The sequence below is a fragment of the Lissotriton helveticus genome, chromosome 2_1 (assembly GCF_964261635.1).
Source record: "Lissotriton helveticus chromosome 2_1, aLisHel1.1, whole genome shotgun sequence".
NCBI classification, from domain to species: domain Eukaryota; kingdom Metazoa; phylum Chordata; class Amphibia; order Caudata; family Salamandridae; genus Lissotriton; species Lissotriton helveticus.
In genome coordinates, this window is record NC_136059.1 from 308,343,537 (window position 1) to 308,366,747 (window position 23,211).

Sequence of the window (23,211 nt, forward strand, 5' to 3'; positions counted from 1 at the left end):
GCCAACATCGTCAGGTCCTGCGTTCTCAACACAATTTCCTACGCAGACAACCCCCAACTCATCCTCTCACTCACAGATGACCCCACCACGACCGCAATCATCTTCCATGGATGCATGACAAAAGTCACCGACTGGATGAAGAATAACTGCCTGCAGCTGAACACAGACAACATGGGAGTAATGGTCTTCGGCAGCAGCAGCAACACAAACAGCTTCTGGTGGCCATCAGACCTAGGACAAGCACCCACTCCCTCCAATCATGCCAGAAACTTCAGAATCATCATTGACAACAAGCTCACCAATAAATCACAGATCAACACCGTCTCCTCAGCCTGCTTTCTCACTCTGTGCATGCTAAGTGGGGATCCATGCACACGAGATGCACCGAGATAAAGGACCTCATCACCAGCCGACTGGACTATGGCAACAATACTTCGGAATCGCTGCGCACCTCCTGCAGAGACTTCAGACCATACAGAATGCTGCAGACAGACTCATCTTCGACCTTCCTCAACAAACCTAAATCACACACCCACCTCAGGCAACTCCACTGTCTCCCACTACAAAAGAGATGCCAATTCAAGCTGCTGACCCATGCACACAAGGCACTACACAACCAAGGATCAGCCTACATTAACGACTGCCTGAACTTCCACCAACCACCTCTCTATCACTTGCCCCTACTTCCTGCATCTACAGAAGCAGAAGTGGAGGACGCTCCTTCTACCACATCGCAGCAAATACCTGAATAGCCTCCCAACAACTCCGGACCATCACTTCAGTTCTGGGATTCCGAAGGGCCCACAAGACCGGACTGCTCGAATGAGCCTCCAGGACCTGCAAGCACCTGGCTACCCTATCAGGTGATTAGCTGTAATTTATAAATCCTGATTGATTGATTGACTTAATTAGCCCTTTCATACATGCCCCAGGTGTGACGTTGCAGCCTGAATGCAGTTTTAAACTGTCAATTCGACTTGGCAATATAACAAAGTTGCCAGTTGGACATTGTTTATTCCTCACAGAGAGGTGCACAATAAAGGGATCAGATGGGCCTAGATAGACCATCGACTGGTAGGATGGGGAGGCGGGATCTTGGCACAGTACCGCTTGCAAATGAAAAGGCTGTTCTCAGCTTCATACAAAGGCCTTTCCATCCCTGCATTGTTCATGCAGCCAGCTTGGAGCCAGGGTAGGGGAGTCAGGAAACTTCAAGCACTTCCAAGGGAACTCTCTAGGAACTTCTCATGACTCAAAGAAGGCACCATGTATAAAAAGGGAACTTTCACTCTTCAGTACACTCCTGGAACTGTGGATGCTACAGAAGAAGGACTGATGTGCTGCTTTGATGCCACAAGGACTACTCTGCTGCCCTGCTACCCTACTGCTCTGTAGCTTGCTGCCCTGCTTGCTGAGAGGGATGAATTGACCTGCATCCATCATCTCAGGCTGAAGTGACTCCAAGGGTCATAAGACTGACCTACTGTTTTGAGCTACAGGGACATGGCTAAAGCTCCAGATGCTCCCTGCAACTGCCCAGCTACTGCACCTGCCTACGCCCTGCTAGCCACAGCTGGAGTGAGCTCATGACCCCACAAGAGGTGCTTCACAGGTCCTGGACCTTTAATGAGGCCTCAGTTAAGCTCCTCTCCAAAATAAGGAGAAAATTGTAAATTTTGGGCCTTTGACAACATGAACGCGCCTATTCAGGCCAACATATTCCTGGCCATGCCGCCTACGAACGTGAAGGTTTTGCAAACCCGACTCTTCGCAACAAGAGCAACCAAACATCAGCAGCACCAGATCTGCAGTTGGCATTATAGCATCAGCTTGCAGTGACGGTCAATGTGAAATTCCAGCAACGACTGTTTGTGATGGCCGAAAGGATCTTTATGCTACATCAAAGATCACCTGTGACGCCCAGCCTACTACTCACTCTATATTGGCCATTCAAGACGCTCTCCCTGCTCCTCGCGGCCCCTTCCCCCACAAACAGAACTCTTTGTTCAGGACTCTTTCAGCGGGACTAATTTGGTCCCTGTCTCCGGCCCACACTCTATCGCTGTCGGCTGAACTTGTGACTTTCACCTTGTCTCGCACAACCAGATAACTGCAAGTGGCGTTTTGTGCTTTTAGGCAATTTACTTACCTGAAATCTTTAAAACTACATATCTCTGGTTCTTTGTACACATTGCCTGTCCTATATATATATATCAATCTAAATGCCTGTATTAGAACACTGCAGGAAGTATGCATTCACAGTACCCAGGGCACAATGCTGATTGCCACAAATAATGTCTTTACTGCAATGTATGACCAAACCACAAGTATTGCAGAATGTACTGAAAAGCACCAATTCTATTCCCACGGTATCGTGCCCAAGCACGCGATGTGTATAGTCCTTCTTTTGTTTTTGGAGCCTGTTGCGGCCATTTCACTTTGTCCCTTTTCAGTTTTAGGGCCCTACTACCAGTATTGAGAGCTGACATTCTGCATTTGCATGCAGGAGATTCCCAGCCCCAAGAAATGGTAGGCTGCCTGTGCAGAGCAATCTTGGGAGCAGGTAGGAGACGCCTGTTCCTCTTGTGGAGCGCTCGCTTGATTTACATTTATAGTATACTTACTCAGCGCTTGGACGCCCTTGGGCAGCAATCGCGCTTAATAAATCCATATACAATACAATACAATAGTGGTGCTGTAACAAGGACATTGTCTTAGTGCAATCACTTGGAATCACTTGGAACGTACGGGAATGATTTACAAACATTAAACCTTGGGCGCAACAGTAGTTGCTCAGCACCGGCAAGTCTCAAGGCAATTAGACTGTATGATACAGTAGGAAAGTGGCCCTAAACATAAAGACTAGTGTGTGATTATCAAAGCCAAATCACTGAGCGCCAACCATAGAAGAGGACTTTTTCACCCACAGGTAGCAACCTATAGTAACAAGTATATGATATACTGTTATATATGTGTATGCAGAAACACCAAGAGTAACGCCTTGCATGATTTGTTATAGGACTCCCTCTCTGCGGTACCCTCCCAAATTCCCTTCTCCTTGTCCGGTCACACTGAACCTCTGTATATTTATAACACAGAGTCAGAGCTAGTGGAAGATGAGCCTCCTGAGCCTCCTGACGGTACTGCCCCCAAGGAACCGCAACCTTGACATTGCCTCTAAGTAAAGCTTGACTGCTTTTGTGTCAACCTTCTGGATGGTTAAGCACAGGTTAATTTAGGACTTTTTGTGGTTCACCCTGACGGAGATTGTGGCTGTTGCTTGAATAGAGGTCAGCCTCCCCTTCAACCAACAACAAATTTCTCACAGGTTTGATATGCCAAGATAAACACCAATCAACAAACTTCTCACAGCACCCTGCAAACGTCTGGTTGACAGAATAACGTTTACTACCTTGGGAGGGAAGTCAAAAGCAGGCAGCTGTTGCAGCTCAATCTACAAATATGGTGGTGTAAGTTGTACCCCTGCTGCTACAACAGGAGAGTCTTCCAAAGGGGCAGCTGGATTGGAGGACTGATGATCATGATCAGTTCTGGGTACTGCACTCTCCTGGCCAAAGCCGGCGCCGGTGGATGACTTGGGCCCGGTAATTCATGATCTTCTTCAGAACTTTGGGAATGAGAGATAGAAGTGAGAATGTGTACAGGAGTCCCGAGCTCAAGTCAAACCGAATTAGGGCTCTGAGGTAGAATTGCCTTGGGAACTCTACAGCACAAAAGTTTTTACACTGCACATTTCCAGAGGTGGCAAAAACATCAAGACCGGGATCTCCCCATTGCTGAAAGATGCTCTGTGCCACCTTGGAGTGTGGCTTCCATTTGTGAACTGCCAAGCAGTGCTCGCTGAGTTTGAGCTCTGCAACTTAAAGATTCAGCCAGGTGTTCTCTGGGCACAAGATCAATAACCCCATCCTGTCTTTTGTGTTGCATAACCACATTGCGTCGGAGTCATCTGTAAGAATCTGCACCCATTCCCCCTTGGATTGGAGGAAAGCTTATACTGCCAAGCCAATCACCTGCAATTTTAGCAGACAGATGTGGAGTCGGGTCTCCGCCTGAGACCAGACTCTTCTGAACTCCACCTCGCCCAGATGTTATGTTATGTTATTTATGTATTTAATATAGCGCAACGGCTACTCAAAAAGAGTGTCCCGGCGCTTTAGGTAAGGGGAACAGATTCAGAATATCCTCCCCATCCCAGCAATGATGCACCAGTAACAACTATCAGTTATAGGTCGGGTAGAGAGAGGGGCTGCCACTGGTACAACTAATGTCCCGGAGCCACCACTGTAAATCTTTTGCAGTCTCCTCCAACACATGGATTGAATGGGATATGTTTCCCTGGTACTGAGCCCACTGAGACTTCAGATCCTTCTGCAGAGTCTGCATGTGCCACCTTGCGTGGGCCAATTGGAGGATACAGGAGGACAATAAGCCTCAGAGCTGCTCGCACAAAAACCCAGGTCAAAGGCTGAAACAACGGGCTAATAGCCCAAATATCCTGGACTCTGAGGAGGAGGGAAGGCCCAAAACACCACGGTGTCCACAATGGCTCCAATGAAAGAGTCTCTGTGAAGGAGTCAGCTGTGACTTCGGCACCTATATGGAACATTCAAGTGATGTTAACAGGTTGCTGTCATCTGGAGGTGGTTTAGGACTGTTTGAGGCAGGCCCGCTTTTAGTAACCAGTCATCAAGGTCTGGGAAGACTAGTATTCTCAACCACCTCAGATGGGCATCAACCACCACTATCACTTTTGTGAACTCCCAAGGGGCATTGACTGAGGCCAAATGGCAGCACAGAAACTGAAGTGTTTTTGGAGACTACCTCAAACCGCAGGTGGCATCTGCAGGACGGCAGGATAGGGATGTAGAAACATGAATCCAATGCCACCATTTAGTGTCTGGGTCCAGGACAAGCAGAACTTTGTCCAAAGAGAGCATCTTGAACTTCTCATTCTTGAGAAAGAATTTCAGAGCGGCGGAGGCCTAGAATAGGATGAAATAGTAAATTCTTTTTTTGGCACCAGAAAGTAGCAGGAATATCGGCCAGTGCCAAACCTTTTATGTCAGGACTCTCTCTAGGACTCCATTATCCAAGAGAGCATGAACTTCTTCTCGGAGAATGGACAAGTTGTACTCTGGAAACTGCTGTGGTGTTGGTGGCATACTTCCAGGGGTGAGGAAGGGAAGGGTATAACCGCACTGGGCAATTTGAGGAATGCATCTATCTGTTTTGCCACCCACAGAGGTAAAAACCTATCCGGCCTCCAACCAGCCAACACTATGCAGTCAGCCAAATAACTTTATTCGATTCAAATGAATCCTAAAAGTTTACAGAAAATCATACACTCATTAAAAATAAAAATTTCTACGCATAGTTTAAAAGCAATGCACAAAATAAAAACCAGATTAGGTAAATTCAATAAAAGCAATTTACAATTCGTAACGTTTCCTAATTAGAAAAACTATTTTGATAAAACTAAGCACAGAGCTGCAGATAGTAACAGTTGATAGCGACCTCAAATAGTTAAACCCCTCTGTAAGAACAAGGACGAATGTCCCTTAAAATAGGCTTAATAAAACGGGCTCTTGGGTCTTTGTAGTGTGTTCAAAAAAGCATAAGGTGCATTGTGCTCTGTTGGGCTACATTGTTACATGGATGGGGGGGGGAAGTCTCACACCAACCCCCCTGTTTCGGAAAAGCCACAAGAAAGTGCAGTGTGCTTAAACGAAATCTAGTCATTAGAAAACGTGAATGGACCTGGGTGGTAAAAGGCAAATAATATTGTTGCGGATTTAAAAGTGCACGGTTCACTGTGCCACTGACCTGGTTAGATAAGCCGGGTCAGGGACCTCCATTGCATTGTCAAGGTTCATAAGCCTCTTAGGACATCTCTTGAAAATAATAGGTCCTCTGAGGTCCAAATATTTCCCCATAGAAGCAAGGGGGCAATATGAATTCTGTCAGTCACATAGTCAATACCCACCTCAGAATGACAGAATTGAGTGGGGGAACTACTGGGGATCAGTAAAAATCGTTTAAAAAATGTGTTCTCTAATTTTTGAATCTGTGCACTTTTATGATATCCCCATACTCCTGCTCCATAGGTGGCCCTGACAGACATTTGGTTTTATACAATGTTTTCACTTCAGCTAATGTCTTATGACCAAGTTTGCAGGCAAATCGAAAAATCCCCTCTATGGTTCTACTAGTTTGTTGTAGCCTTGTCGTAATCAAGTGGTCCCAAAAAGGTTATCAAAAAGGTTCCCCAAGTAAGCAAAATTTGGTCCAGTCCTGTCAAACTCAGTGAATGCATTCAAATATTTTTGTAGGCTATTGGCTGTTAAGGTCATCAGGACTGTATTGTCCACATAGGACAATAAAGGTACCTGTTTGCCTCCTATTCTTGGAAAATCCAAGTGTTGCTGTAGTAAAAAATGTTCTAAGCCATTAGTATATATTAAAAATAAGAAGGGAGCCAATATCCAGCACTGGCGCACTCCGTCGTTTGTGGCAATTGGGTTAGTCTTTTCTCCCCCTGGACCATACCAGATAACTACAGTAGTAGACGTGTGTAATCTGTGCAACAGGGTGACAGGCGGTTCCTCAAATCCCGTAGTGCCCATAAGTGACCACAGCTTTCCCCGACAAACCGTGAAGGCCAGAAGGATTGAAACACCCCTGGCCTTCATGTACTTGACCATAATCATAGCCAAGTTGAGGCACTGCTCATCCATTCCCCTTCCCTTCCTGAAGCCAAATTGAGTGTTCACTATAAGGCCAGAAGTATTGGCCCATGACTCCAGGCGTGAAAGAATTACCCTCTCAACAACTTGCATGAAGCATCGATTAGAGGAATGCCTGTAGCATGTAGGGCCATTTCTATTTCCCTTTTTAAAAATCGGTGCCACCACTGCTCTTTTCCATGATGATAGAATACGTCTCACAATTGCTGCTTTAAAAACCTTGAGTAACAGTGGGGCCCATATTTGTGGGTTGCTTTTAAATAAATCCAGAGGCACACAGTCTGGCCCTGGAGCTTTTAGAGGAATACCCTTTCTCAGGGCCTCCTTCACTTCGCTTAAAGAAAGTGATGCAGTAAGCTGTTGTGCAGTTTGTATGTCGATACTTATTTCATCCTCGCACTCACTTGGTGAAACTCTCTTTGGGTTAAATATATTGGAGAAGTGGGTCTCCCAAGCCACCCCAATTATATTAATGTCCATGCTCCTTTTTTCATTAGTAAAAAGGGGGCGATTTAGCACCTCCCAAAAGCTCCTGGAATCCTTCAGGGCACTTATTCTTTCAAGATCATCCCAGGCCTGCCTTCTCAATTCATCATTTCTCTGCTCAATTACCTTTTTATAGGACTGCCTGGATACTTTTATGTAATGCCTTTTTCAATTATTTTGCGCCGCAGAACACTCGGCATTGAACCATCTTATTTCGGGGAGACTGCCTTTTTTTTACCTGTCTGAGCAAATTCTTAGCCATCACAAATAATTTCAAAACTTTGTATTATTGCATCTGGCTGTGAAGTATCGGTTAAACAAGTCATTACCGGAATTAGATTTGTTTTAATAACAATCTCCTCAATATCCTTCTAATTTATTGTGTTCCATTTTAGCCTTATCCCTAGGTTGCGATTATATTTTATTAGGCAATCAGAGGCCTTGCCCTTTCGTGCCTCAATATGTAGGGAAATAGTAAGGGGATTATGATCACTGGCAGGGTTGGGTTCGACCGCAAAGTGATCAACAAGGTGTGAGTACCTACTAGAAATCAGCATAACATCAATAGTGCTTACACACCACCCCCTGAAATGTCGAATATTGCACCACTGGAGTGCTAACCAAAGTGTCAATCATACGTAGGTCATTCACAACAACAATGGAGTTTAAGGCATTGCCCTGTGTGGTATGTTTAAAGTGAGTCATACGTTGATTATCAGTATTTACTAACCCACAAGCCTTGCTCCCGCAATGCTGACATAAGGTGCAGTTGAAATCTTCTACCCAAATAATACACAAAGGGGAGACCTTCACTGCTACCTTAACAATCTAAATGTCAAGCAAATGGATAACCACAACATTCTGTGTATCAAAAATATTGTAGTACCAATTGACTAATAATATGGGTACATTGATCAAATTAAAACACAGGATCAGCTGATACCATGGGGATTCAATTACTTTTTCTATTCTTAGCGACTCATACTGTACCCGAATTCGGGTCGCAAGGCCTCCCTTTGCCCTCCCTGCCAATGATGGTTTAGCTTAGTTAGTGAATGAGTTGTATCCATCCACAGAGACATCATCCCTGCTCCACGTTTCTTGTGTGCAAATAATGTCAAAGGTTTTGACATTCTGGACCCATGTCTCGTCTAATAACCTTCGAGAAATACCTGCAACATTCCAAGAAATAAGACGCACGCTGCGGCTATTAGGATGTCAATTTTGCGCATGTAAAGAGTTGTCATTCCCACTTTTCGATAGTTGTTCAGCTTGAGTGGCATTCAAATCTATCCCAATAGTCCCAGCTGTTCCCAGACCTCTATTATGGTACAGCTGCGGGAAACAATAGCTGTGTTTAGGGTCTATAGAGAGTGTATACTCTTTATCACTCCCACGTGTATTGGAAATAATCTCAGATACATGGGCATTGTCCTCTGATGCACTCGTTTTTAGCTTTAGTCAGTCTATATCAGCAAGACCGCTTAGTGTCTCAAAGCGATTTTCGTGATACCAGGGTGGAAACTGTGGATACGGTTTTGTCCTTAATGAGCTCTCTTCTTCCACTAAGTATGGTCGCAATCTAGGTGATCAATTAAAAAAACCCAATGGTAATATACAGATCCTTAACTAATTCATAGGTTGGTCAGCCATCCTATCTAATATGGATCTTACCTGACCTGGTGGCCTGTGGTCAATACAATGCAATCCCCCGCCAGTGACTTATTAGTTGGACCTACCCACCAAACCCTGCGTGCCATCTTAAGCTCAGAGAATAGTAGATTATTATTTACACCTGTCTTTGCATTTACACAACACAAAGATTTATTCCTCAGACATGGCCAGTCTTCCCTGTCACCAGGCAAGAATGGGGGAACATTAGCTAAAGCGACAATATAGGGTGTTGTTTCTGGAGACAGATGTAAGTTCAAATTAGTGCCACTGATAGGTGAATTACCTAAGTGATGATCTACAAGGGTACGTGAGCTTTGGGGCCTTTCATCAACATTGTTACATGCCTTATTCACTTGATCAGTGTTAGGGGGATTTACAAACTGACAATCACTTTGGGAAAATCCTTCTGTCTGAAATGAAGACACAGTGACTTGTGGGCAGTTAATTTCCGGTCTCCCTTGGTGAAAACCTTCTGGTGTCGTAGTTCTCCGAGAAGGTTCCGGGTTGTAAACACCCCCTCTATTGGCTCCACCCATGATCTTATTTAGCCTAGGTTTGTGCTCTCTAGGCAATGTGGGAATGCTAGGTGATTGTTTTTCTAAACATGATAACCTGCTCTCGATATCCGTTAATTTTTGAAGGATGGGATTTAAGTGCGCTGTAATTACAGTTTCCAATTTATCCCAAAACCCTCCTCCAAGTTGTGAATTAAAGGCGGCTCGGGAACCACCTCAACTGGAGCTATGACTTGATTGGCTTCAGGTGTAGGCTCCCTGTCCACTTGGTTGCTCCTACCACATAGTAGTTTAGATGTGAGGTGGCTTTGTTTGTATGACTACCTGCCCTTTCTTTTTCTTTGGTGGGGGTGCAAAGCTACCTCCGCCTTTTGAATTCGATTTCTGGGCCCTCGTATCTACATTTGGCATAACTAGAGTAACCTGGAAGTCGGTTATCTCCTGAACATTAGCAAGCTCAGGGCTTGGGTAGGGTGACCTGCTAGTTAGTGGTGCTCCGTCAACCGGGTTCGTTTGTGAGCTTAAAGTGCTGAGGGTATGATGACTAGGTAGCACTTGAGGATCATCTGCGCTCCGTTAATTCAATTTCGTGCATGAGAGCAGATTCAGCCCTTGATAAGAAGGCATCTAGTGTACCTACTACCCTTTGATCAGACTTAGGTTTTGTCATGTTTGATTAAAGCCCTACCTTACAACACAGGATAGTAACAGTCAAATAAGAAATATTATCAGGTAAAACCTTCAGGGTTCAGGGAGTAGCACCACTTCAATGAAGGCAGAGCGGCCAGGGGGCCCTTCGCAGGCACCTCTGCGCCAGGCCTCTTACTCACTTCTCCCCCTCAAGCGCACATCCTGGCTGCCTCTGCGCGACCTAAGCCTCGCTCGGCGCCCCCCCAGCCATGAGGGGGTGTCTTCCAGCCGGTCCGGGCCTCCGTGTCACCTGGTGTCCTCTCACGCCGTCGGCAGGCACCTCGCGGAGGCCGGCCAGATCAGGCCGCAACGCCGGGCCAGCTGACTCAGACCTGCGGCGGGCAGTCGACGTCCCAGAAGAGGTCAGGACGGGCACCAGCACCCTGCGACCAGCCTCCGATGGCCCCACACACGGCAGGAAGCTCTGTTCTTCAGCCACGGCGAACGGAGCTCCTCAGGCTAGATGTTGCTCTGCCGCCATCTTCTCTGACAAGACTACCAACACTATGCACCTGAAGTTAAGCTAAAGGGGTTTTGCAAAGGCAACAGACCTGGAGGGGCTAGAGGTGGGGTCCTGGGGACCTGGATGCTGTGGCCCGGACCCCCAACGTCTACCTCAAAAGAACTGGAGTGTCTATTTTTGCATGGGCAAAACCTGTCAGTCTTTGCTGAAACCCTCTTCCAAAGCCTCAAAAAGGGCAAAATTGTTGGGAAAATTGCTGTACGCACAATGAAAGACCAAAAGCGCATGCAGTTACTTTGCTTTCAGTGCAGCTCTCTAGTGCAGTGTATGCTTTCTCTACTAAAAGACGGTTGCCATAAAATTGTATGTCCGTGAGACATCATTGAAGAAGCCTGTTGCGTGATGTCCAAGCACCATGCTAGTACCAACTGCCCAACCCATACAGTAAGTAGTGTTCAGTCCCGATCGTATGACGTACTTCAACGCGTCTTGACGATCCTGAAACATTTGCTGGAGGCTTGCACAAAGGTTGTCTAGGACTGCGAGCAAGATCACGCTTACCATGTCCCACAACGCAAGTGAGTAACGTCCCCAGGAGGAAACTCAAATTGACTGACCGAAGGACAAGGTTGGCAGAGGAGAACATCTGTTTCTCAATGGCCTCCATATGTTTTAACTCTGTGTCAGGCAGGGTGGTTAAAATGTATTTGGGTTGAGTAGACTGGTGGAAGCCTGAACTACAAGTCTCTGGTGCTGGGTGTAGCGTTAGAAAAATAGGTCACCCGAAGCTGATCTGTGCAGTCGGGCAAATTGTCTGTTGACAATGGGGGAGATGCGGGGGGGTGGGGGGGATGTTTCGCCCAGCTGCCTAAGAGGGAGCCTGTGAGTGATTCATTGAATGAGAGCTACGGTTCCCGAAAAGGTCTGCCCTGGCTGTAGGACCTCAGTGAGAATGTTTGTTTTAAACTGCAATGAGGAAAGCTGCAAATGAAGAAGGGCCAGGTGGGGAATTAAGTATAGTATTCCAAGAAGTGTCAAGATCACTGGCCTCCTGGAGGTCCAGCAGAAAGATTATCTTCGTTGTTATGGAGCTCAGGGTATGAAAATCTATGTAGTAAAGCAAGTGTATCAGAATCTGAATGCCGTGGAAAATGTCGAGTTGGGTTCGACTTCGATCAAGGTCATGACAGATTCGCTTGAGTCCGAAAGGACTATGGGTGTGCCCTCCAGTGTCGGCAGTGTCACATCTGGCGCTGAAGCAGGGGAACTGGTGTTGTAATGAGTTCAGGGGTAGGTGTCTGTTCCAAAGTCAGTAAAGATGCCAGAGCGGTGTTGAGGGCACAGTTGGAGTCCGGCAAGTATCAACTGGTGGCAAACAGACTGTAGGGCTCTTTGGATCCATGGGGCCCAAAGGTTTATCAACGGTGTCCGGAAAGGTAAAAAAATTCACAGCATGACCTCTTTGAAGGCATGCGATTGCGGCAGTGTTGCGGATAGCCCCGGTACCTCAAGCTCGATTGTGACTAATGCACTAGTCAGCTTCACGGTGGTACTTCATATATGACAAATATTTAATTGCTTGTCCCATTCCAGCGAGCCCATATGCTCCAAATGGAAACCATAATGGGCTTCTCAAATACTAAACCGAAATGTCCATACAAATGACAGATGACCAAGTTCCTCGAGTAAGCATGTATAGTGTGAACTTAGAAAGAAATCACATTGTCCACAGTGCATGCACTAATTTGGTAACTCCATGAGTTAGCACATGTGCTACAGCTTTCAAACAGAGAAGAAATCACTTTTCGTATTTGCGGTCTAGCTACAGCGCATCAAACTTTTATCACTCTGCCGTAAGAATGTAAATGCATTGCGAGAAGCGTGCTTGGTATATGGTGTACACTTACGTAACCCACCCACCAACCCTTATGGGGATTTTAGTGGTCTTAGACAACCTTAGAAACCTCTCTAAGTGGTAGATGTGGAGAGCAGCCTTCAGGCTAAGCCCAGAAGGAGTGTAAAGCAGCTTGTTTTACCAGAACATAATCTCATAGGTATAGTTTAAGTGAAAAAGAATCACTCCGTGTATTTATAAAAATATGTATTTATTGTAAGACACTCACTAACATATACAAATATCTCCTAGCCGGAGATTTACACAATGCACACAATACTTTTTAACTGCTAAAGGAGCTTGAAATACACGATGGTCCCCAGGAGGAGACCACACCATATACTAAAATAGTGGTATGCGAACCAAGATTCGAGTCAAGACAATACGCAGAAGACTTAGAAGTGCCGGGGACCCAAGGAACCACCAAGGTAAGTAACCTGGAACCCCACGGAGGCTGTATGCAGAGTGGGAACACGACCGCGGGATCAATACCAGTCAATGGTTAAGTCATGGTTGCAATTTTAAAGAAGGACCCTTCCCAGCGGAAACTGAAGGAACCCCGTGGAAGACAGAAGGTTGGAGAGCAACCCCATCAGTGGACACCTTAGGAATCATGATACTTGCCCCCCAGATTTATTTATATATTTGGTGTTTTATATAGCGCTGACAAGACCCTGATAGGGTATCAGAGCGCTTTACATTTGCATATCCTTCACCTTACAACAACCTGAGCATCATGCAGTTTCAGTAGACCTGATCAGTGTACAGCAAATAACTTGAAACAGTTATGTTACAAAGTCATAAATTAATTGTATATTGATTTGTGAGAGAGACATTTGTGCTTGACTATCATATTTACAAGACCAGAACGATGTTAGTGGACAAAGTGTGGTAGCGTGTGTATTGAATAAGAGGGTCCTCAGATAATGTCAAGTCTGCTGGATTTATGGAAGGAGTTTGCTCATAAAAAAGTATTTGGCTGCATTTTTAAAGCAGCGATGGACGAGACGTTTCTAATGTTAAGGGGGGACAGTGTTCCAAATTCTTGGTGCTGCACAAGAGAAAGCTCGGTCATAAGTTCTTTTTTCCGGAAGAGTGCCGGTTTCAGTAATAAATCTGAGTAACTCAGAGAAATCCGGCATCCTCCTGAAAGAGTGATTTTCTGAGCTAGGTACCTTGGTGTATTGTAGTGTATCGCTTTGTGAGTGATACATGCCATTTTTAGTTGTAGTCTTGCTTCGAAGGGCAGCCATTTGAGTGCGTTCAGATGAGGGGTGATGTGGTCGAATTTTTTGGATCCAGTTATAAGTCTTGTGGCCGCAGGATTTTAGTGGTGTTGTTGAAATCTTAGGAAGACCGGCTAGTGTTATGCAACCGTACTCGATCCTTGATATAACTAATGCCTGGACTGCTGTTTTAAAATCCAAGTTATTTATGAACGGTTTCAGTTTTCTGAGGTAGCTTAGATGAAAGCGGGCTTTTTTTGCCATCATGTTGATATGTGCGAGCATGGTTAGGTTTTTATCTAGCATAATGCCCAGGGATTTGGTTGAGTCTACTATCCTCGGAATGCAGTTTAGTGCAATGATTAGTTTGCTCCATTCCAAGATATTCGCAGTGCTTTTTGCGGGGAAAATCAGCAGAATTCAGTGTTCTGTGAGCTAAGTTTGAGGTGTTTACTCGTTCGCCAATGGACTGTTCTCTTTAGTGCCTAGTTATCTCTTCTATCGATGTGATCTTGATGTAAAGCTGTGGGTCGCCAGCGTACATGTGGAAGGAGATGTTTGCTTGCTGTAAGATTTCTGTGAGTGGTTCTACGTACAAGTTGAATAGTTCTGGGAATAGTGTTGAGCCCTTTGAAACTCCAATTAAGTTACTAGATGAAGCTGATAGAGTTTTGTTCACTCTGAATTATTTGCGATCTGTTTTCTAAGAATGAACTAAACCACTTTAGGACTGTACCCTCTACGCCCATTCTTTTTTCCAGGCAGTCTAGTATTTTGGTATGATTTACCGTGTTGAATGCCGCCGAGAGGTCAAGCAGGATTAGGAGACAGGTTTCGTTGCAGTCTAGGGCCAGTAGAGCATCATCGACGATGTGTAGAATTGGTGTTTCAATGTTGTGGTTTGGTCTAAATCCTGATTGGAAGTTATTCAACAAATTGAATTCAGAGATGTGTTGGCTTAGTTGTACACATTTTTACAGGACTTGGCTAGCATGGGAATGTTTATTACCGGTCTAAAGTGGTTCAGGTCTGCAGTGTTCTACGTTTTTTAAGATTGGGTTGACTTGCCATGTTTTTAGGCAGACCGGTATTGAGCCTTGCGATAGCGAAGCGTTAATGACCTTTGTCCAGGAGGGGTTGAGCAGGCGGTTTATTGTAGACCAACATTTGGCAGGTAGTGGATCGTTGAAGTGATTATTTGGTTTTATGGTTGAGATAATCTTTGCGATATCTGTGTCAATTTCAGGCTTGAATTCTGACCATCCAGCATTATTTTTAGGTAATTCTAGCGCTGGTTGATGTTCAGGCTTGGCTGAGGTGTTACTTTTGCTTGCAGGGCAATCCTCTGCCTTTTTGAGCTCCTCTTCCATCGCAATAGCTTTGGCTGTAAAGCAGGTGGAGAATTCTTTACTGCTTATGTTCGATTTTGTAGCTGTTGGTGCAGATTTGGTCATTTTATTAGATTGATCTTTCAGTAGTTCGAAGAGATTGCTCAGTCTGTTTTTTGCATTATCTAGTTCTTTCCTAAAAAAGTATTTTTTTGAGTTGAGAATGCTTTTATTGTAGACCATTCTGGCCTGTCTTACTTGTATTAAATGGGGTGAGGAAGGGTGTTGTCGCCATTTCCGTTCTGTGAGTCTGAGTGAGGGTCTTTCTACATTGAGGGATCCGTTAAACCAAGGGTTTTTATCTTTGTCTGGAACCCTTTTGAGTTTTAATGGAGCTATGCCCTCTATTATGCTCGTCATCGTATTATTGTAGGAATCTGAAGTCATTGACATCTACCAGGTTATGACGGGTTGCAGGGATGCGGGATGCATAGGTGTGAAGTGGCGTCGGAAACCGTTGTCGAACCCAATGGAGGACATCAGAAAGATGCGCTGCCGGAGAAGGTGAAAGTGTCTGGTGGAACCCAAAGGTGGATTCAAGATGTGAAGAACCTGCAAGCAGAGGGGACAGAGTCTATGCCACGAAGGCGTGACCAGAAGGCATGGAAGAAAAATGGCCACTGAGGTCAGGTGTTGCAGGGGAGCTGAAGGTGTCCTTAGAACTGCAGCAGTGTGGAACAGGCGACGCTGTGGAAGACCAGGAGCAGTAAACGAGTGTCCCATGTCGGATGTCGAGAGATGAGGGGTCGGTGTCCGGCGGGAGCACCAACAAGCCTTGTCAACTGCAACCAACGTGGAGGTGGAGAAAGGCGCAATGTCAGGACCAGCAAGGTTTGAGAGACTCGCCACAAGAAGGGGAGTCAGGGCAGGCCTGAGCAATCAGGGGAGCCAAAAGAATACGAAGAGGACCCACAGGCCAGAGGCACTGGAGTCGCAAGAGGACCTTGAGCAGCTCACCAAAGATGTAAGCCCCCGATGCAAAAAGATGCGGTGAGGAAGAAGATCTTGGTCACAGGAGATGATTGAGGTTGGGGCTATTTGGAGCCCAAAGATCTTGGTAGAAGGAAGCCAACAAGCCTTTGCAACTGCAAGTCGACGCGGCACACAGGGGTTCAGCTCATGCGGCTCCGACGAGAGATACTGCCTCCAACTTGGTGAGTGGACAGGACAGGCTTCAAGGGATGAGAAGAACCACCACCTGTTTTGCAGAGGCTTTCGGAGTCCGTGGGAGCCCAGGATCAGCAGACCGGTCAGCTTAGTTGCGATGCCTGCAGATGCAGGGAAGTGACTCCTTCACTTCAATGGAGATTCCCTCAGGTGTATTGCATGCCCACAGGCCTTGGAAAGTTCCTGTATGATGCATAGGCACGGATGTTGCAGCAGACGATCCGGGCGACAAAATCAGGAGCAGCAGGAGTCTTCCCTGTTGCAGCGTAAATACCCAGAGCGAAATCCAGCAAAGTCCAGAGTGCCCAGATGGTTGAAGAAGTGGTGTCGGAAATGTATCTTGTCCCATGACGAATCTAGGGAACCTTCCTCAGGTAAGCCCTGAAATACCCTAAGTAAAGGTTTGGGATGATACAGGGGTACCTCCCTAAGGAGGGGCTGGACAAGGGGGAAGATACTCTCCTGTCCTTTGACCAGGTTCGCATCAGAGCAGAAGCCAACAACTCCCTGAAACGTTTTGAACTGGACTATGCAAGGAGGGCACCAACTGTGCCCTACACGCAGACTATGTGGTGCTGGCAAGTGCTCCCACCCTGCCCCAATACACTAAATCCTGTCTGGGAGGTGGTCACACCTCCCTGTGACAGGATACCTATTGTTCTGCCCTCCCCTTCCCAACCTTTGTGCAGCAGGAGGGCAAAACCATGTCTCTGGCCGGCAGAAGCCCTGGCTGGCTGTCTGGGTCTGAAAGACTGCTATCGAGAGCACAGATGGCCTCCTAAAGGAGCTTTACGGTGCATGGAATCAAACCTCCCACACAGTTTACGGTGTGGGGGTATGATTCCAACATGTTTGATACCAAACAATCGGATTTGTTGCAGTCAGTTTCGAGATGATCACCACGTAATGACTCGGTGCCCCTCTATATGTCACATGGCTGTCTCACTTACAACCCGGGAGAATGGACTCCATAGGTCGTAGGGGTTTCCTGCTCATGCAGGGGCACCCTCACACTTAGAACCAAGCACCCTGCCTTCAGGATTGAAAGGCCTGCTCTAGAGGTGACTTATGGGTTTCAAGTGCAGTGACCCTAGATATAGGGAAACCTAGATCTTTCACAAGTTGTGCTCGCACCAGCTTACACAGGCTGCAATGGCAGGCCTATAGTTGCAAATTGAGTGGTCTTCCATGGGTGGCATGATACATGCTTCAGCCCATGGGGGACCCCTGGTGTAACTATGCCCTGGGTACCTTAGAACCATATGCTAGGGACTGATAAGGTTACACCAGTGTCCACTCTGTGATCTACACAAGTACTTACCAAACCAATTTAGGGGAGAAAGCCCAGAGACTGGGATCCTGATTAGCAGGATCCCAGTCAGACTAGTCAGAAACAGCATTACAATAAGCAAAAAGTGGGGGGTACCCATGAAAGCAGATCCTCCTTACCTACAGAATCCCCTTCCCCAAACGTAAGGAGATGAGACAAACCGTGCCCAGTTGAGTCTTCATTTTGTACGTGGAAATATCTGGAGAGTCCATCTGCATTGGTATGCTTACCCCTGGTCTATGTTTCACTGAATAGTCCATCCCATGTAGGGAAATGGCCCACCTCAAATGTTTGAGGTTTTCACCCTTCTTCTGTGTAAACCATAAGAGGGGCTTGTAGTCTGTCTGAACAATGAAGTGAGTGCCAAAAAAAGTATGGCCTCCTCTTCTGCAGGGCCCAGACCACAGCAAAGGCATCCCTCTCAATAGCTGACCAGTGTTTCTCCCCGGGGGTCAACCTTCTACTGATAAAAGTTACTGCTTGATCCTGGCCCTCTGCATTAAGTTGAGAGAACGCAGCCCATGACCATAAAGCAGATGCATCTGTCTGGACAATGAAAAGTTTAGAGTAGTCAGGACTTTGCAGAATGGGAGCAGTACACATGGCCTGCTTGAGGTCATCAGATGGCTTTTGACAACTTACTGTCCACTGAACTTTCTTGGGCATTTTCTTAGATGTCAGATCATTCAGGGGAGTCGCAATTGACCGATATCCCTTCACAAATCTTCGGTGATACCCACTCAGGCCCAAGAAAGCTCGGACCTTAGTCTGGGTAATGGGAGCAATCCATTCCATTATGGTCTGGATTTAGCTCTGTAGTGATTGGACCTGGCCTTCACCTACCAGGTGGGCCAAGTACAAAACCTTGCTCTGCCCTACCTGGCACTTAGTGGCCTTCATAGTGAGGTCTGCTTTCTGCGGAGCCTCCAGAACATCCTAGAGGTGGACCAGGTGATCCAGGTGGAGATAAAGACAGCTATATCATCTAGATATGCTGCACTGTAGGCTTCCAGACCTGTTAGGACTTTATTCACCAAACTCTGGAATGTGGCAGTTGCATTCTTTAAACCAAAGGGCATCACAATAAATTGATAATGCCCACTGGGGGTTGAGAATGCTGTTTTTGTCTTGGTATCCTCAGATAGTCTGATCTGCCAGTAGCTAGCAGTCAGGTTAAATGTACTAAGAAACTTGGCTGAGGCCAAAGTATCTATTAGTTCAACTGCCCTTGGAATTGGATGAGCGTCAGTCTTAGTGACTACATCGAGACCTCTGTAGTCTACACAAAACCTCATTTCTCGTGTTCCATCCTTGGGCTATCTGAGGGTTTAATAACCCCCAACTCCAGCATCTTTTGGACCTCTGTCCTGATGTAGTCTCTGACATGGTCAGGCTGTCTGCAGATTTTATTCTCAACAGTAAGACTATCGCCTGTGCCCACTTCATGGGTACACCAGGTGGTCTGACTGGGGGTCAGGGAGAACATATGCATGTACTGGTTGAGAACATATGCCTGTACTGGTTGAGGACATTCCTGCAATCAGTCTGCTGTCAGTGAGGCTGCCTGCCAAGGCTACTCCTTCTCTGATCCATCATCATGGTTCTGAGAGAGGAGATTAGGGAAAGGGTCACTCTTCCTCCTGTCCCTCATCAGTTGCCATGAGCAAGCCCATGTCAGCCCTGTCAACAAAAGGTTTCAGGTGATTCACATGAAGTACCTTATGTGGACTTCCTGGAGGACCTAGGTCCACCAAGTAGGTGACCTCATCCTTTTGCTCAAGTATAGCGTGGGGTGCACTCCCTTTGTCTCGGAGAGCTGCTGGGGCCACAGACTCCAACACCTACACTTTCTGGCCTGGCTGGTAAACAGTCAAGACAGCCTTTTGGTCATGTCAAGCTTTTTGGAGTTTTTGGCTGGCCTCCAGGTTTTTGCTGGCCTTCTTCATATACTCAGACATGTGTGAACGCAGGCTAAGTACATAGTCCACTTTTCTACTTAGGAGGTTTGAGAGGATGCTCCCAAACTTCCTTCACTAGACACAATGGACCCCTAACTGGATGACCAAACAGAATTTCAAATGGGCTACAGCCAACCCCCTTCTGAGGAACCTCTCTGTAGGGAAAGAAAAGGCAGGGTAGTAGGATATCCCATTTACGCCTAAGCTTTTCTGGGAGACCCATTATTATACCCTTTAGGATCTTGTTGAATCTTTCAACAAGCCCACTGCACTGTGGATGGTAGGGTTTGGTGAACTTGTAGTTCACTCCACACTCTTTCTACGTGGCACTAATGTAACTGGACATGAAGTTGGTACCTCAGTCTGTTAAGACCTCCTTAGGGAAGCCTACTATGGAAAAGATTACCTGGAGGGCCATGGCCACTACAGGGGAATGACCTCTGGGTACCTAGTGGCATGGTCCACCGCCACTAGGATATAACTGTACGCAGATGCAGTTAGAGGGTTCAAGGGACCATCAATGTCAATCCCTACCCTTTCAAAGGGAACTCCAACGACTGGAAGTGGAATTAAGGGGGCCTTTGTGGTGCAACCTGACTTACCACTGGCGTGGCAAGTTGGAACGGAGCGACAAAACTCCTTGGTGTATACAGACATATGGGCCAGTGAAAGTGAGGAACAAGCCTATCCCAAGTGTTACTTTGCCCTAAGTTTCCTGCCAGAGGAATATGCTAGGGAGAGCAGGAAACCTCTAAACATCTGGGGTATTATCAACTTCCTGGTGGTTCCAGGCTTGGGGTATCTACCCTCTGAGTATAGAAATCCTTCTTCCCAGTAGATCTTATGGGACCCACTGATATTCCCCGTTGTCTCAGCAACAGCTTGCTGTCTGAAAGGTTCAAGAGAGGGGCAGGTCTGCTGCTCCAAACTCAAATCTGCCCTGGAAGAGCCCTCTGCACCCAAGACCTCAGCCTGATCAGGCCCAAGTTCCTCTGGAGCAGTACGTTCACAGGGGCTAAGATCATCTCCTTCAGGAGACTGATCTTCACTCTGAGTCTGTGAGGAGGATAAGGCCTTACCCTTCCTGCTCATGATCTTGGAATGCACCTGGTCCATTATTCCAGGATCCAGGACCTGTTTAATGGTAAGCAGTTTGGCCTGAGCCCTGGTGACAGCAAACACACTAGCAGAAATGCCCAACATTTCTGCATGAGTCCTGAACTCTACTTCAGCCCAGGCTGAAGTTTCTAGATCATTCCCCAGCAAACAATCTACAGGTAGGTCTGGCGATAGCACAACATATTGAGGTCCAGTTACCCAGCCCCCCACTCCCCAACCCCAGCTGAGGTCCACAACTGCCAAGGAATTGTCAGTCCTGACATTGCTAGCGTTGGTCATCACTGGGTACACTTGTCCAAGTATGATATGATCAGGAGACACAAGTATCTCTGTCACCATGGTGACACTGGCCCCTGTAGGCCATTGCCTCTTTTCCATTGATTAAAGGCTGTTGTCTGTACTTGCCCAGGTTAGTGGGACTTACCAGTAAGGTTATAAGATCTATGCCAACATCACAGACTAAAACATCCTGAGCTGGAGTCCTGACTAAGTCAGAACCCACCTCAGAGCCCAGGGTTAACCCTACTAATCCCTTCGTTGCTGTGCTACCACTTGTATTGGTGCTAGGGGGTGCAGTTGCCTTGGGGCCAGTGGTAACAGGAGTTTACTTGGCCTTTACACAATCAGCATCCTTTGTCCAATGGGTTTTTACCTTACAGACATAGCACCAAGGTTTCTTGTTGCCGTTCTTGGAATTTAGAGACTCACCCCCAGATGCAGGTTTTTGGGGCCCTTGAGAAGACTCTTTCTTATCTTTGCCCTTGTCCCCACCCGTATCCTGGGATTTAGAAGAATCCTGCTTCTTCTGGTCACCTCCATCACCATAGTTCTTCTGCTTAACCCTGGTTCCGACCCACTTATCTGCCTTCTTTCCCAATTCTTGGGGACAAGTCAGATTTGAGTCCACCAGGTACTGATGCAAAAGCGGATTCTGACAGTTAATAAGGATGTGCTCCCTCATAATCAAATTGTACAATCCCTCATAGTCCTGTACCTTGCGTCCATGAAGCCAGCCTTCCAGAGCCTTAATAGCACTGTTTACAAAATCCACCCAGTCCTGGGCCTGTGCTTTCTGGGTGTCTCTGAACTAATCCTATACTGTCCAGTGGTTAAGCCAAACTCATCTATGAGCGCACTCTTTAGTACTGAGTAATTGTCAGCATCCTCTTCGATAACAGCGAGGAACTTATCTCTATCTTTGTTAGCAAAAGAGAGCCACAGGATAGCTGCCCACTGCTCTTGAGGGATCCTGTGAACTTTACAGGCCCTCTCCAAAGCAGTGATCCATTTATGGAAATCATCCCCCTCCTGGTAAGGAGGCACTATCCTGCTCAGGTTCCTATTTTCAAAAGAAGGTCCCCTGATTCTAGGGACACTGTTGCTGCCACCATGGGACTCTAGTCCCAATTTCTTCCTAGCTTTCTGAACTTCTAGGGACTCTTTCTCAAGGGCCAACAGATCTCTCCTGAGCCTAAGCCTAGCTTTCACAAGTTCAAGCAGTTGGCACTCCCTGTCAAAAGAGCTGTCCCTCTTACTAGATATGCAGGTCCCAATTGAATATCCCGAAGCACTGGATTCCCTAGATGAGGATCTAGACATCCTTAGTGTACTCTGGACCCTCTCAGGAGGAACTAAGGATGTCTCCTCTGTTCCATCTGCACTGTGCCCTGAGGGATCAGAGTTTGACAGGTTGGAATCATTTGACTCCTCCTTTCCCATACTCCGAATTGGATTGATCAGGAAGAGATCCTCATGCTCCCTCTTCAACAGTATCCCCAACCATATTGTCCTGTTCTTCTGCCCTCACATGATGACCATCATCCTTAGGCAGCAGCTCTAAAAGCAGCTTAATAGTGGGGTTGCCACCTGTCTTTATCTTTCTAAGACTACACAAGGTCCTTAGTTCCTGGAACTTTAGACCACTGTACATAGCAGACTGGGGTACACTAGTATCCCCAACTAGAGACATGGCTCTAGGTGTAGTGAGGTGTTGCACCTACCTAACCTATTGGAAACTAACCTCTCTGAGGTTGGAGAAAGGGTTGTGCTAGACCCTTAATTATCAAACCCCACGTTCAGTAGAACTTACTTATTCTAAGCTTTATGATATGTGCCTAATATTAGTGATGGGTTTTCAATTAATCCACACCAATATTATCTGGTAAAACAATGCAGGCTTGAATCCCAGCCACTGCACACCAATGTAAGGAGCAGGCTTGGTATATGGTTTACATTTATGTAAGTGGGCACCTTCCACCAATCCAGACAACCCTTTTGGTGATTTTAGTTGTCCTAAACAACCTTAGAAAGCTCTCTAAGTGGTAGCTGTGGAAAGCCGCCTTCAGGCGTAGTCCAGAAGGAGTGTAAAGCAGCTTGTTTTATCACAACATAATCTCATACATATAGATAAAGTGGAAAAGAACCACTCAGTGTATTTATAAAAATATGCATTTATTATAAGACACTCACTTACATTTACAAATATCTCCTAGCCGGAGATATACACAAAGCACACAATACTTTTCAATGGAAAC

At 46.3% G+C, this 23,211-nt stretch overlaps 1 protein-coding gene across 2 annotated transcripts in view; it reads right to left on the minus strand.

Moving 5' to 3' along the window:
• ZNF532 (zinc finger protein 532) overlaps window positions 1-23,211 on the minus strand; it is a 388,260-nt gene that overhangs the window by 8,032 nt on the left and 357,017 nt on the right. The window lies entirely within an intron of this gene.